General features: G+C 37.5%; 1 protein-coding gene across 1 annotated transcript in view; it reads right to left on the bottom strand.

Moving 5' to 3' along the window:
• DCTN2-p50 (dynactin subunit 2) overlaps nt 1–12,395 on the bottom strand; it is a 220,623-nt gene that overhangs the window by 186,234 nt on the left and 21,994 nt on the right. The window lies entirely within an intron of this gene.

Raw genomic sequence — 12,395 nt, 5'->3', positions numbered from 1 at the left:
AGCATCCACACTACTCCTGATAGCTCTCCCAAACTTTGCATCATCTGCAAACAACTGCACATCACCATTCAGACCTCTCCATATATCATTTACATACAAATTAAACAGCAATGGACCCAAAACAGATCCTTGAGGTATACCACCAGTAACTTTCCTCTTCTGGGATATCGCTCCTCCATAGACAACTCGCTGATACCTATCAGACAGCCAATCTCCAATCCTGCAAACCAATCTACTGTTCAGCCTCATCCGTTCCAATTTAATTACCAGCTTGTCATGTAGCAATTTATCAAATGCCTTGGCAAAATCTAAATATACCACTGTATATGCAACACCCTTATCCAATGCATTTGTCACTTTATTATAAAAAGTAAGCAGGTTGCTAAAGCATGATCTTCCTTTAGTAAATCCATGCTGGCTGCCAAAGAGTATTTTTCTGTTGTCAACCCAATCCTGAATCTTATTCCTAACTAACTTCTCTAATACCTTGACCACAACTCCAGACACACAGACTGGTCTATAATTTAAAGCCTTACTCTTATCACCTCCCTTATGAATTGGAACAATTTTACCCTCTTTCCACTCTTTTGGAACTTGACCCAGTGAGAGACTCATGTTGAAAAGATATACAAAAGCTGTTAACTCTCTGGCACATTCCCTCAAGACATGTGGTGAAATAGCATCAAATCCCACAGCCTTATTTACATCAAGTCTATTCAATTCCTCATATACCTCCTGTTCACTTACTAACAGTTCCTCCTCCTTTCCCACTGCTTTCAAGTTCTGCATGGTGTCACATTCACAAGAATGAAATACCTTTAGAAATTGCTCACTAAATATCTCAACTATATCCTCCGCAGCAGTTATCATTCCTCCGTTTTCACCAATCAATCCCATCCTACCATAATCATTCTTTCTTCTACTACGAAATATCGAAAAACCTCCTTAGGATTTTTTTGGGCTGCTTTAGCTAACTGCTGCTCATACTGCATTTTTGCTACCCTTATCAAGCTAGTCACCTTTCACCTTCCTTGCCTGCTCTTTGTACTTCTCATGCAACTGGTTGTTATAAATACTCATTTTGTGTTTCTTCTATAATATCTTCTTCCAGATTGAATACCTTATCTCTTGATTCATCCATTTTACACCCACTCTATTTACCCTCTTGATCCTTGGAATACACTCTGTTATTGCCTCCACCAAATAGTTCTTGAGTATGGCCCAAGCAGCATTGATATCCTTTCCATCCAGTTCCTCTTTCCAATTTATTATCGCAAGCTGTTTCCTGAGCTTTTCGTAATTACCAGTCTTATGATTCCACATATATCCCTTTCTAACAGACATCTTCGAATGACTGGTCACCCTGCATGTGATCACCTCATGGTCACTCTCACCAAATGGTGGAAAATTTGACACCTCATTTATAATATCATCTGATGAGATGATCAAATCCAATATTCTTGATCCTCGTGTACCCTCCGTTACGTGCTGCCTAAGGTAATTATCTTTCAAAAACTCCAAAAATTCGTTTTCTTTACCCCCAGATGCAGTCTCTTGCTTCCAGTCTATATCACCATAATTAAAGTCACCCATAATAATAACTCGTTTCTTGCTAGCTAGGCCAATTTGCTTATACATTTCCTTCTCATTACCCTCCATATTACTAGGTCTATAGCAACACCCAACTAAATATTTCATCATGTTTACTTCTATCTCACACCATACCGCCTCAAAACCATGACCACTATTTGCACCTTGCAATTCCACCTTAGATGGGCACAACTCATCTGCTACCATTAACATTACTCCTCCTCCCTTTCTTCCCTGTCTATCTTCACGATAAATATCATATCCGTTCATCTCTATTCCTGTCAGGATGTCTTCGTCATCTAACCACGTCTCACTTAAACCAACAATTTTGGGGTGAACAGACTTGAGCAAAGCAATGATTTCTTTTCCCTTATTTCGAATACTTCTAGCATTAGTGAATAAACATAAGAAATCATTACTGCTTCTACAAGTCTTATGAACGTCGCTTCTATGATGCGACTCTTCAATACCTTCCCCAGTCACTTCATCTATATTACCACCAATTCTACAACTTTCCTCACACCTAAACTCTTCCCACTCATCTCAATCTGTGTTTGTCCGCTTACACATTCACCTCTGAATTCAGCACCCGCATGTTTCATAAAGTTCCTCCCCGTCCACCCTGACTCCCCCCCCCCCCCATTTTCCTGTTCGTGTTGTACCTCCACTCTCTCATTTACTTCATTCATAATATTCACCTCCCCATTTGCGAGTGAACAAATACCTCTCCCTACCCTACTTTTTTGCTTGTTATGTATAATAGATTACAGAGACAACGCAGGATGGGTGTTAGCTCTGGAGCACAATGTTTGAGAACAACTGGAAAGATGCCATCAAACCTTTTTTAGTGTCCAATTTATTAAGTGGCTTCCTGAGGTCTTTTTGTTGAAAAACTACAGGAGGTATATGGTGCTTGGATTCTAGTATGGTAGGAGGTGATTTCTCTTAGTCATCTATGCAGGAATTCAAGGAAAAGAGTGATGCCAGGAGGTCAGCCTTGGGTAAAGTAACGGTGGTACCATTGGGATGAGAGAGAGGTAGACGTGCAGGTGAGCAGAAGTTGAGGCTTTAGCAAGTGACCAGAACGCACAGCTCCCATTTGGACAGAAGGCAATTTTCTGCTGTTGGCCTTTATAATGCGCAAACAAAGTTTGCACATGTACGTATATAGAGGCAGTTGACATCACATAAATTGTCTTAATATCCCATAATGCAAAGCATGTTTCCTTTCAGATGTATATATTGATATATATGTCATGGGAAGGGTCATCCCTCAGACTGGTTTTGAATTCTACTGAGGTTTCATCAGTGGAAGCCAAACCTGGGGAAGATACCAAGGTTGAATTAATTCTTTGATCTGGCTCTCATTGATGAGACCGTCGACCGTCATAAAGGCTGAAACCAGTCTAAATAGTGACCCTTCTCGTAATGCTTAGTGCATCATAGAATACTAAGGCAATTGATGTGAGGTCGACAGCTCCTATATATACAAGAAGTCTAGACATGAAAATACTTCATGCACAAACAAAGTTTGCACATGATAAAGGATTAAAAAAGACTATAATTTCTTGTTAAGTATAATTTATTGTTGAGTACTTAGGTAGGAGCAACAGGTCAACAGCCTGATGGCAGAATTGGAATAGGCTGAACATGGGTCTGCCTCCATGCTGCAAGGTAATTCTGGCTGAGTATAACCAAGTATAGAGTTGATGTGAAGAACAGTCATCAACTCAGAAGTACATCTTCTAAATGTAACTGTAACTTTTAAATGTAACTATTAGGATCAGAAGTTTTTTTGATATCCCGGTCATTCAATATTTCTCCAATGTCCCTCTGATAGAAGGCCACAGGAGGCATGCACTGCACTGTTTCTGATATAGCCATTGATGATATGTCCCAATCAACCATGCAGGAACCAAAAGAGAAACATTATGGCAGGAAGCCAGTTCTCTGTCTAGATGCTGCTGTTATGTCATCTAGGTTAGGAAGATGGGAGCACAGATTAATAGAAATCATGCCCCCCACAGCCTTTGCAAGTGATAATTTCTGCAAAACGCAAGTCTCTTGCAATTTAGATCTTTCAAAGTAAGAAGGTTTCTGAAAACTGTTGAATGATTCAATAGGCTAAGAATGACACTGGAACTTCCATCTCAAGCCATTTACAATATGCTGTTTTTTTATTATTTTTTTTATTTTTCTTGGACCCACTCTGCTACACTACCGGAAAACATAGCTTAGATCAGCATTTTTCAAACATTTCCTATGATGGAACACTGAACTGAACTTTTTCAGGATCATGAAATTTTAACAGAACACCTTGGTTAGAGTCGATTATCATCAAGTCTTGTATTCAATGTAAAGCTAAGCACAAGCTATCGTTGCAGCAGGCTGTATCGCATCGCAAAAATGCAACAGCACACAATACAGGCATGCCAGGCTGCATTGCATTGACCTTGCTTGTGATGGCATGTTTCCTAGAATAGATACCTATGTACTTCACTTATGCTTGGAGGGGGTCAACAACCGTGGGTGGCTGAGTCAAGGCCAGCATGCCCTGGCCTTAACAGCACAATCCACAAGCAAAGTGAGGAGTACCTGATTTTCAAACATGTCTGAACTTGTCACAACATACAAAACCATTCCAGGCTCATATTAATTTTGATCATTTTTCATTTTTCACTTATTCACTTTCTGCAGAACATGGTTTGGGAAAGGCTGGCTTAGATAATGGGCAGAAATGTTGAATAGAAGAGGAAACAGTGGTGGCTTGTACATAAGCACTGCGACACTGCAGCACCCCCCCAAGGAAAAAATGAAAAAATTAAATTTTGTCTGTGTATATAAATAATAACAATGCTTACAACATTATATAAATGCAATATAACATGTTAAAGGTTACAGCTTATGTTTTAACATTCATTGAATAGTTAATAATTGAAATTGTTCGATTAACGCTTTAGATTACGAAACAAATGCACTGTGATCTAACGCCGATATTCGTTTGCGCTTGTCATTGCACATTACGTCATTCAAACACTGCTGTTTGGGCAGTGTATCTTAGTATGCTTGTGCGCGTTATTTCTGTGAAATATGAAACGTTTATTAATGGTGCGTGTTCATGGTGAACTATTTTTTGTAAATCTTATTTTATTTTGTTAAAATAACATATAATTATTTATTTATTATAGATACAAGGCTGAATTATGATGAGTGTCATTGTTGAAAATATGAAAAGAATTATATTTTTTCAATTATCGTTACACGAAACAAATGCACTGCGATCTAACGGCGATATTCGTTTGCACTTGTCATTGCTATTGATACGAAACTTTTATTATTGGTGTTTGTACGTGGTGAGGATGAAATATTTTTAATAAAGCAATTTTTAATATGTAAATTTATTTATTAATAAATTCATTACTGATTAGGAAAAAAAAAAAAGTTTTTTTTTTTTTTTTTTGTATATGCAGCACCCCCACTTAGAATTTTCACCGACCACCACTGGGAGGAAATGAAAATTCAATTCCAATATCAAACACTTCTGTAACAAGTCTTAGAGCTCTTCCAACCTACCACTGTTGTAATATCAAAGAAGAAATGATTACGAATGGCTGAGAGAAAGGTGTTCTGCCAGAGAAGAAACTTTCATGAAATCATAGTCTAAGTTACTCAGAGAAGTAACTTCAACAATATACCTGGAAGGCAAACTGGCTAAGAAAAGATCTAGTATTAGGTCAGTGAAAAGTACTGTCTGATATTATGATTGGTAGATGAACAATTTATTATTATTACATGAAACCTCCAAGGAGTCCAAGAAGGGAGGGCACTCTACTCCATTCCAAAACAGAAATTACCAATGATTAAGGAGTAAAAATTCTATACAAAAAAGAAAATTTGTAGAAATAACCTTCTCCCAACCTACTGCAATTTCTTATGCTTGCAATGGACAGGTTTATTAAATAAAATAATGTAGTTTGATTTAATTCACTCTGTCAAAACTTTTCCAGGTGCAGACTGTGGAACAGACCATGAATTATTAGTGACTACAATACATGTGAAATTACAGAAACTGAAAACAACACAAATGTCGATCAGATATGATCTTGGAAACATACCAGCTAAATACAATATTAGTATACAACAATTCAACACATTCAATTTGTGTGAAAGAGAACCAGATGAACTATTGGAAGAGATTAAAGATATAATTAAAACAGAAGCCAATAAGAATATTCCAACAGTTTGCAGGAAGAAGTCTAAATAGCTATCAGAAGATGCCATCAAAATTGCCATCAGGAAAGGAGGAAAATGAAGGCTACAGGAAATATGCAGGAAGTATCACATTTGAATGCAGAGTTTCAATGACAAGACAGAAGAGACAAGGAAAAATACTTTAACTAGGAAAATGCCAACAAACAGAAGACCAAAACAAGAAAGGAAAAACAAGAGACCTTTTCAAAAAAAAAGATCAGGAAACTATGGAAGTTCAGTGCCACGGTAACAATATTGAAAAGTAAAAGGATATCTTACAGAAGTTGCAGACATCAAAGAAAGTTGGAAAGAGTATACAGAAGCCCTTTACAGAAAGGACTCCAAAATTACTGAGAAAGTTGAAGAGCAGGATTATACACAGGAGCCAGTACCACTGGAGAGTGAAGTGAGGTGGGCACTGCAACAGCTATCCAGTAAGAAAGTACCAGGAGGAGATGGAATGCCTATTGAGCTGCTCAAAGTCCTGGAGAATGAGGCAGTTAAAATTTTAACAGCTTTATGTCAGCAAATATGGAACACAACTACATGGCCTAGGGAATGGAAAAAATCAGTTTATATACCTTTATTGAAGAAAGGTGATGCAAGAGAGAGAGAGTGTGAAAATTACAGAACTATTGCACTGATTTCTCATTTACTTAAGATCATTCAGAAAAGACTGGAACCATTCATTCAGCAGGATTGCGAAAAGGCAGAGGAACAAGAGATCAGATCACCAATGTGAGATGGATAGTAGAAAGAGCACAGGAATATCAAAAGAATGTCTACCTACTATAGTCAAAAGCCTTGACTATAGTAAGGCTTTTGACTCTGTAGATCATGTGAAACTGTGGAATGTGTTAAGAACAATGAGAGTACCAGAGCATTTCATTAACCTTCTGAGGAATCTTTATCATGAACAAGAAGCTACTGTCTGAACAGATCATGGAGAAACTGAGTATTTCACAATAGGTAAAGGGGTGCAACAAGGATGTATTTTATCTCTGTGCCTGTTTAACTTGTACAGCAAATACATTTTAAGAATGGCAGAGCTGGAGGAGTCTTCAGATGAATTAAAATTGGTGGAAGAAATATTAATAATTTGAGGTATGCAGATGATACCACCTTGCTAGCAGAATGCAAAGAAGTTTTGGAGGAACTTGTTATGAAAGTTAAAGAAGAAAGTGCTAGATATGGTCTTAAACGTAACCTCAAAAAGACAAAAGTAATGGCAACATGTGAACTTAATGATTTTGAAGTAGAAGGGGAGAAAATGGAAGTAGTTAACAATTTTGTGCTCCAGATCCCAAATTGATAAAGATGGGTATTGTACTGAAGAAGTTGAAGATTATTACTTGGAAAGAAAGCAATGATAAATTTAAGCAAGATCTTTAAAGATGTTTATTATTAATGTTTATTATTCACATCACATATACAAATTATACATATTATACTATTCAACTTGTATAATTATGACAATATTTCACAATACAATTCAATGCACAGTACAATGTTACAAAATAAAATTCAAGTATTACTATCATATTCTGTTGGTACTAACACTTACTATGGCTATTAGTTTATTATGGTTAATAAAAAGTTTTCTCATATATGCAAGTAGAATATAATATATTTCGAATGGTTTCAAAGTTATAAGTAACTGGTTTAGAGTAATGTAAGTTAGTTAATGCAAATATGTGTAACCAAGGACCGTAGCCATACTGGTTACTAAAAAAGTAATTAGCTTAAAACAGACAATGAGAGTCCGGGGACCGCATCTAAGAAGGGCTCCCTTACCAGTTATAATAATGTACGTGTTGATATTTTAATTCCAAATTTGATATTTAAGATAAAGATATTAGCTTCACAACAAAAATCAGAATCGTGAAAGCAATGGTATTCCCTGTGGTAATACATGGATGTGAAAGTTGGACCCTGAGAAAGAGTGAAAGAAGGAAGACAGATGTATTTGAATTATGGGTTTGAGACGCTTACTAAAAATACAATGGAATGCAAAGCAAACCAATAAATCAGTGAGAGACAGAATAAAGCCAGATTGCTCCCTCAAAGCTATAATCATCAAGCAAAAATTCTCATACTTCGGACTTATTATGCGAGCAAACAACAGTATGGAGAGGATGATGATGCTTGCTAAAGTTGATGGAAGCAGAAGAGGAAGGCCAAGAATTAGATGGGTGGATAGAGTTAAAGAAGCAACTAGAATGTGCTTGGAAATTCTGAAAGATATGGCTAGGGACAGATCTGAATGGAGAGCGTTTATTCATAGAATCACCAGGAGTCAAAAACGACTCAATGGAACATAACAACAACAGCAATAACAAAAGTTTGATTTACTGCTATTAAACATTAAACACAGCAGTTATTTATTTACTGTGCTATAATATTGGATAAAAATTAAACAGAATAAATCATTACACCTGTTTAAAAAATGTAAGAGATATAAAATGAAGCCTTTAACAATTGTCATAAAATGTGACTAAGAGAGGAAAAAGGTTGCACTGCAAACCAACTTTATTTCTTGAAAATCATCAAGAAAACAAATGGTTACAATTTTTTCAAATATTTAACCTATTTAATTGTAAAGAGAAAATGGGTATTACATTAACCCACAAAAGGCACAGTTACTTTTGGCTTAATACTATAGTTTTAACAATTCAATATGATTTCCCCAATGTCCACAGAAAGAATAGCAGTGTTTGATTGTCTCAGATTTTTTCCTCCATATATCTTATCTGTCAGACTATATATATATATATATATACAGGGTGTTCGGGATAAATTTGACAGTTTCGTAAGGAAAAAGAAAATCTTCTTTGTATCTATTAAATTTAATGAATTGACAAAAAAACATTACAGGCAGAGTTAATTACAATACTATCAACAAGATTTACTCAAAATAACCACCATTAGCATCGATCACAGCTTCAATTCTGCTTCGGAACCTCGAACAAGCTGATGCTACAGTCTCCCTGGGAAGGGCCACAAAAACTGTTTTAATTTTATCCATTAACTGGGCTTTTGTATTACTGGAAGTGCGATTGGTGTCTTTTTCAACTGCGCCCCATACAAAATAATCCATGGGGTTAAGGTCTGGGGAGTTTGGAGGCCAAACATTTGGACTGGTGAAGTCGTAGAAATTTTCAGACAACCATTTTTGACTTTTCCCAGAGGTGTGGCAAGGGGCCGAATCCTGCTGCCATACATACGGCCTACCATTGGCTACCCTTGTTATCCAGGGCTTGACTACAGTTAGCAACTCCACGAACAAAGCCCAAATTCCAATGTCAGGGTTCTTCAACACCTGTTCCTGCAGATTTGCGAGGAATTCTGCTGTACGAACGCAATCAGATCGTCTGCTAGGGATCTTTCTTCTTGCTACATCCTCGTAGTCACCATTGCAAGTCTCTAGTTCATGCCTGATTGTTTTTACTGTATTCAGGGAGCATTGGGCAGCAGTCGTAATATCCTTATTTTGATGGCGGGCACGAATCATCATGATACAAGTTATTCTCTTCCATGATTCAGGTGGGTTCCAGCTATCCATCCTTTCTGACATCTTGTATATGAATGAAGAAGGGTCCAAACTTTTAAATGAAGAGAAGTGTGTGCTAATACATGTAACTTACGGAAAAATATAATTAATTATAAATATGTCAAATTTATCCCGAACACCCTGTATATATATATGCACATACACACACATCTTCTTAGGCACTACAGCCCAATTTAGGGCCTTGGCCTCCCATTTCTGGGTTTCATAACTCACTACGAGGTGGGGTCGTTACCCCCCCCCCCCACGTTCAACCATGTGTAATTGTCTGTGAGGCATTGTGTTCTTAAGACCGATTTGCCTACTTTGCGGGAAGAAAAACCCCCAGATAAAATGAGGAGAAAAAGCCTGCTGTCCACACCCAAGACCGGCTAACTTGGCTATGTCTGAGAAAGATCCTTAGATCCTCATGTCAGTGACGATGATATCTTTTGTTCAAAATCCTCGAAAAAAATGTTGGCTAATACAATTCGAAGGTAAACTATATAAACAGGTCAAAGGTGCTATGAGAAGCACCCTCTCTCCTGTATTAGCCAACATTTTTTTTGAGGATTTTGAACAAAAGGCAATCTCCTCTTTTAGTTTAAAACCAAGAATTTGGCTTAGATATGTGGACGATATTTTCCTCATATGGAAGCATGGTATTGAGAATCTTCACAGGTTTCTCAACCACTTAAACAACCTCCATCAGGATATAAAATTGACCATGGAGATTGAAGAAAATAGTTCCATCTGTTTCCTAGATGTTAAGCTCACCAAGACGCCTGAATCAATAAAAGTCTCTATATTTAGAAAGCCAACACACACGGATAGATATTTGCATGCATCTTCACATCACCATCCAACGCAAAAGTTGGGTATTATATCAACTCTTGCGAATCGTGCAAGATCTGTACTGTCAGATGAAGAAGAACTAAAAAAAGAACTACAACATCTTAAATGGACCTTTAAAAACAATGGCTACTCTTTAAAAAGTATTAACAACCAATTATCCCACCGTCAACGTAGAGACACAGGACGACTCCAAAGGTCATATCGTCTTGCCATATATCAGCACACTATCCAAAAAGCTGAGTAGAATCCTAAAGAAGTTTAACATACAAACGTGCTTCTCGACTCTGCCAAAAATAAGATCACGTTTCAACAACAATAAACAATCTCACAACCTTCTACAATTCCCAGGTGTATACAAGGTCACATGTGAGTGCGGAAAGCCTTACTATGGGCAAACGGAGAAATCTATCCTACTACATCTCGAGGAGCACCAGAGAGACATTGCTTATAAGAGAACCAGAGCAACTGCTCTGTCGGGCCATGTCCTGTTTTCAATAAACACGAACAACGAAAGCCGCCAACATGAGATAAATTGGACATCAACATCAAACCTACACATTTCCCATGATGAGGTGGAACGCCGCATTGTGGAGTCAAAAGAAATCACCTTGGACCCGCTTCATATGAACAATAATCTCGGCTATAATTTGCCTGACTCTTTCAGCTCTACTATCAGATACTGGAGGTCGTGTGGTTCCACACACGCACAAGTGTACAACAATAGAACTTTAACACGGACTATAGCTCAAGTTCATAATAACTGTAATTCACAGTCAAATATCATAACTTTATAATTGTATAGCTTTAGAGTGTCTCAATGTTATTTTCAGTGTCTTTTAATATCTTTCTATGTTCTTAATGCCTGATGAAGTCAATCTCGACGAAACATGTTGCGTTTTCGAATAAATCTCATTTTGTTATAATTCTCGGGTTTTAAGTCAGTTAATATTAAAAATGAACATATCCCAACCCTGAGTTAATAGTAGTAGTCATCACATTATAATGTAAATATATATAAAATATATACACAACAATTTGGTAAAACAATTTTATTATTATTATTATGTAACCTCCAGGGAGTCAAAAGACTCATCGAGGGAGGGCACCTACTCTACAAATCTCCATCTCCACCACTCCAGTAAATGCAACTACCTTCATCATCTAACGCCATCTACCGCTGACCATCACCACTAGTATTTTCACAGACAATCACAAACATCCATGTCCACGGCGGGGTTTGTTGAAAGTTTATTTTTCACTTGGCTAGAGTATAATAAATTTAATTTAATCCTTTATCCAAGTGTGAGCAAACAAAGTTTGCACCTGAAAGTATCTTCAGTACTGAGGTAAGGTGGTACAACACCAGGACAACTCGTTGCAAAGGTGAAGCAAGCTACCAACACTCCTATCTCAGTATCTCCTATAATGCAAAACACATCTCCTTGCGGATATGTGTAATGTTATGCATTAAGGGACAGGCCACTACCCAGACTAGTTTCGACCTTTATTGAGGTCTCTTCAGTGGGAGCCAGGCCTGAGTGGAGATACTAGGCAGAAGCATTAGCAGGTCATCTCCACCTATAGGAGTTGCCAAATGGTCTGCCACCCTTTTTTAATAAATTACTCTGGATAGGTGGAGATGACCTGCTAATGCTTCTGCCTAGTATCTCCACTCGGGCCTGGCTCCCATTGAAGAGACCTCAATAATGGTCGAAACTAGTCTGGGTAGTGGCCTGTCCCTTAATGCATAACATTAGACACATCTGCAAGGAGATACTGAGATAGGAGTGTTGGTAGCTTGCTTCACCTTTGCAACGAGTTGGCCTGGTGTTGTACCACCTTACCCCAGTCCTGAAGATACTTTCAGGTGCAAACTTTGTTTGCTCACACTCGGATAAAGGATTAAACTAAATTTATTATATGGCGGGATTTGAGCCCGCAGCCTTTTGGCTGGAGAGCGGATATGCTAACCACTCGGCCAACCATGCCAGCAAAAAAATTTACAAAAAAAAATAATATATAAAACACAAAGCAATACTTCCTAATAATAGTTAAATAATCTAAAAGCTACTGGTTTTATATTAACTACTGATGCCTTATCACTTACAACACTGGAAACGAGGCTTTATAGACCTACTATACTATTTATATG

The sequence above is a fragment of the Typopeltis vanoorti genome, chromosome 13 (genome assembly GCF_054136105.1).
Source record: "Typopeltis vanoorti isolate ZY-2024b chromosome 13, IOZ_Tvanoo_1.0, whole genome shotgun sequence".
NCBI lineage: Eukaryota > Metazoa > Arthropoda > Arachnida > Uropygi > Thelyphonidae > Typopeltis > Typopeltis vanoorti.
The sequence above is the reverse complement of the archived record's forward strand: the minus strand, read 5'-3'. Positions and strand labels throughout refer to the sequence as shown.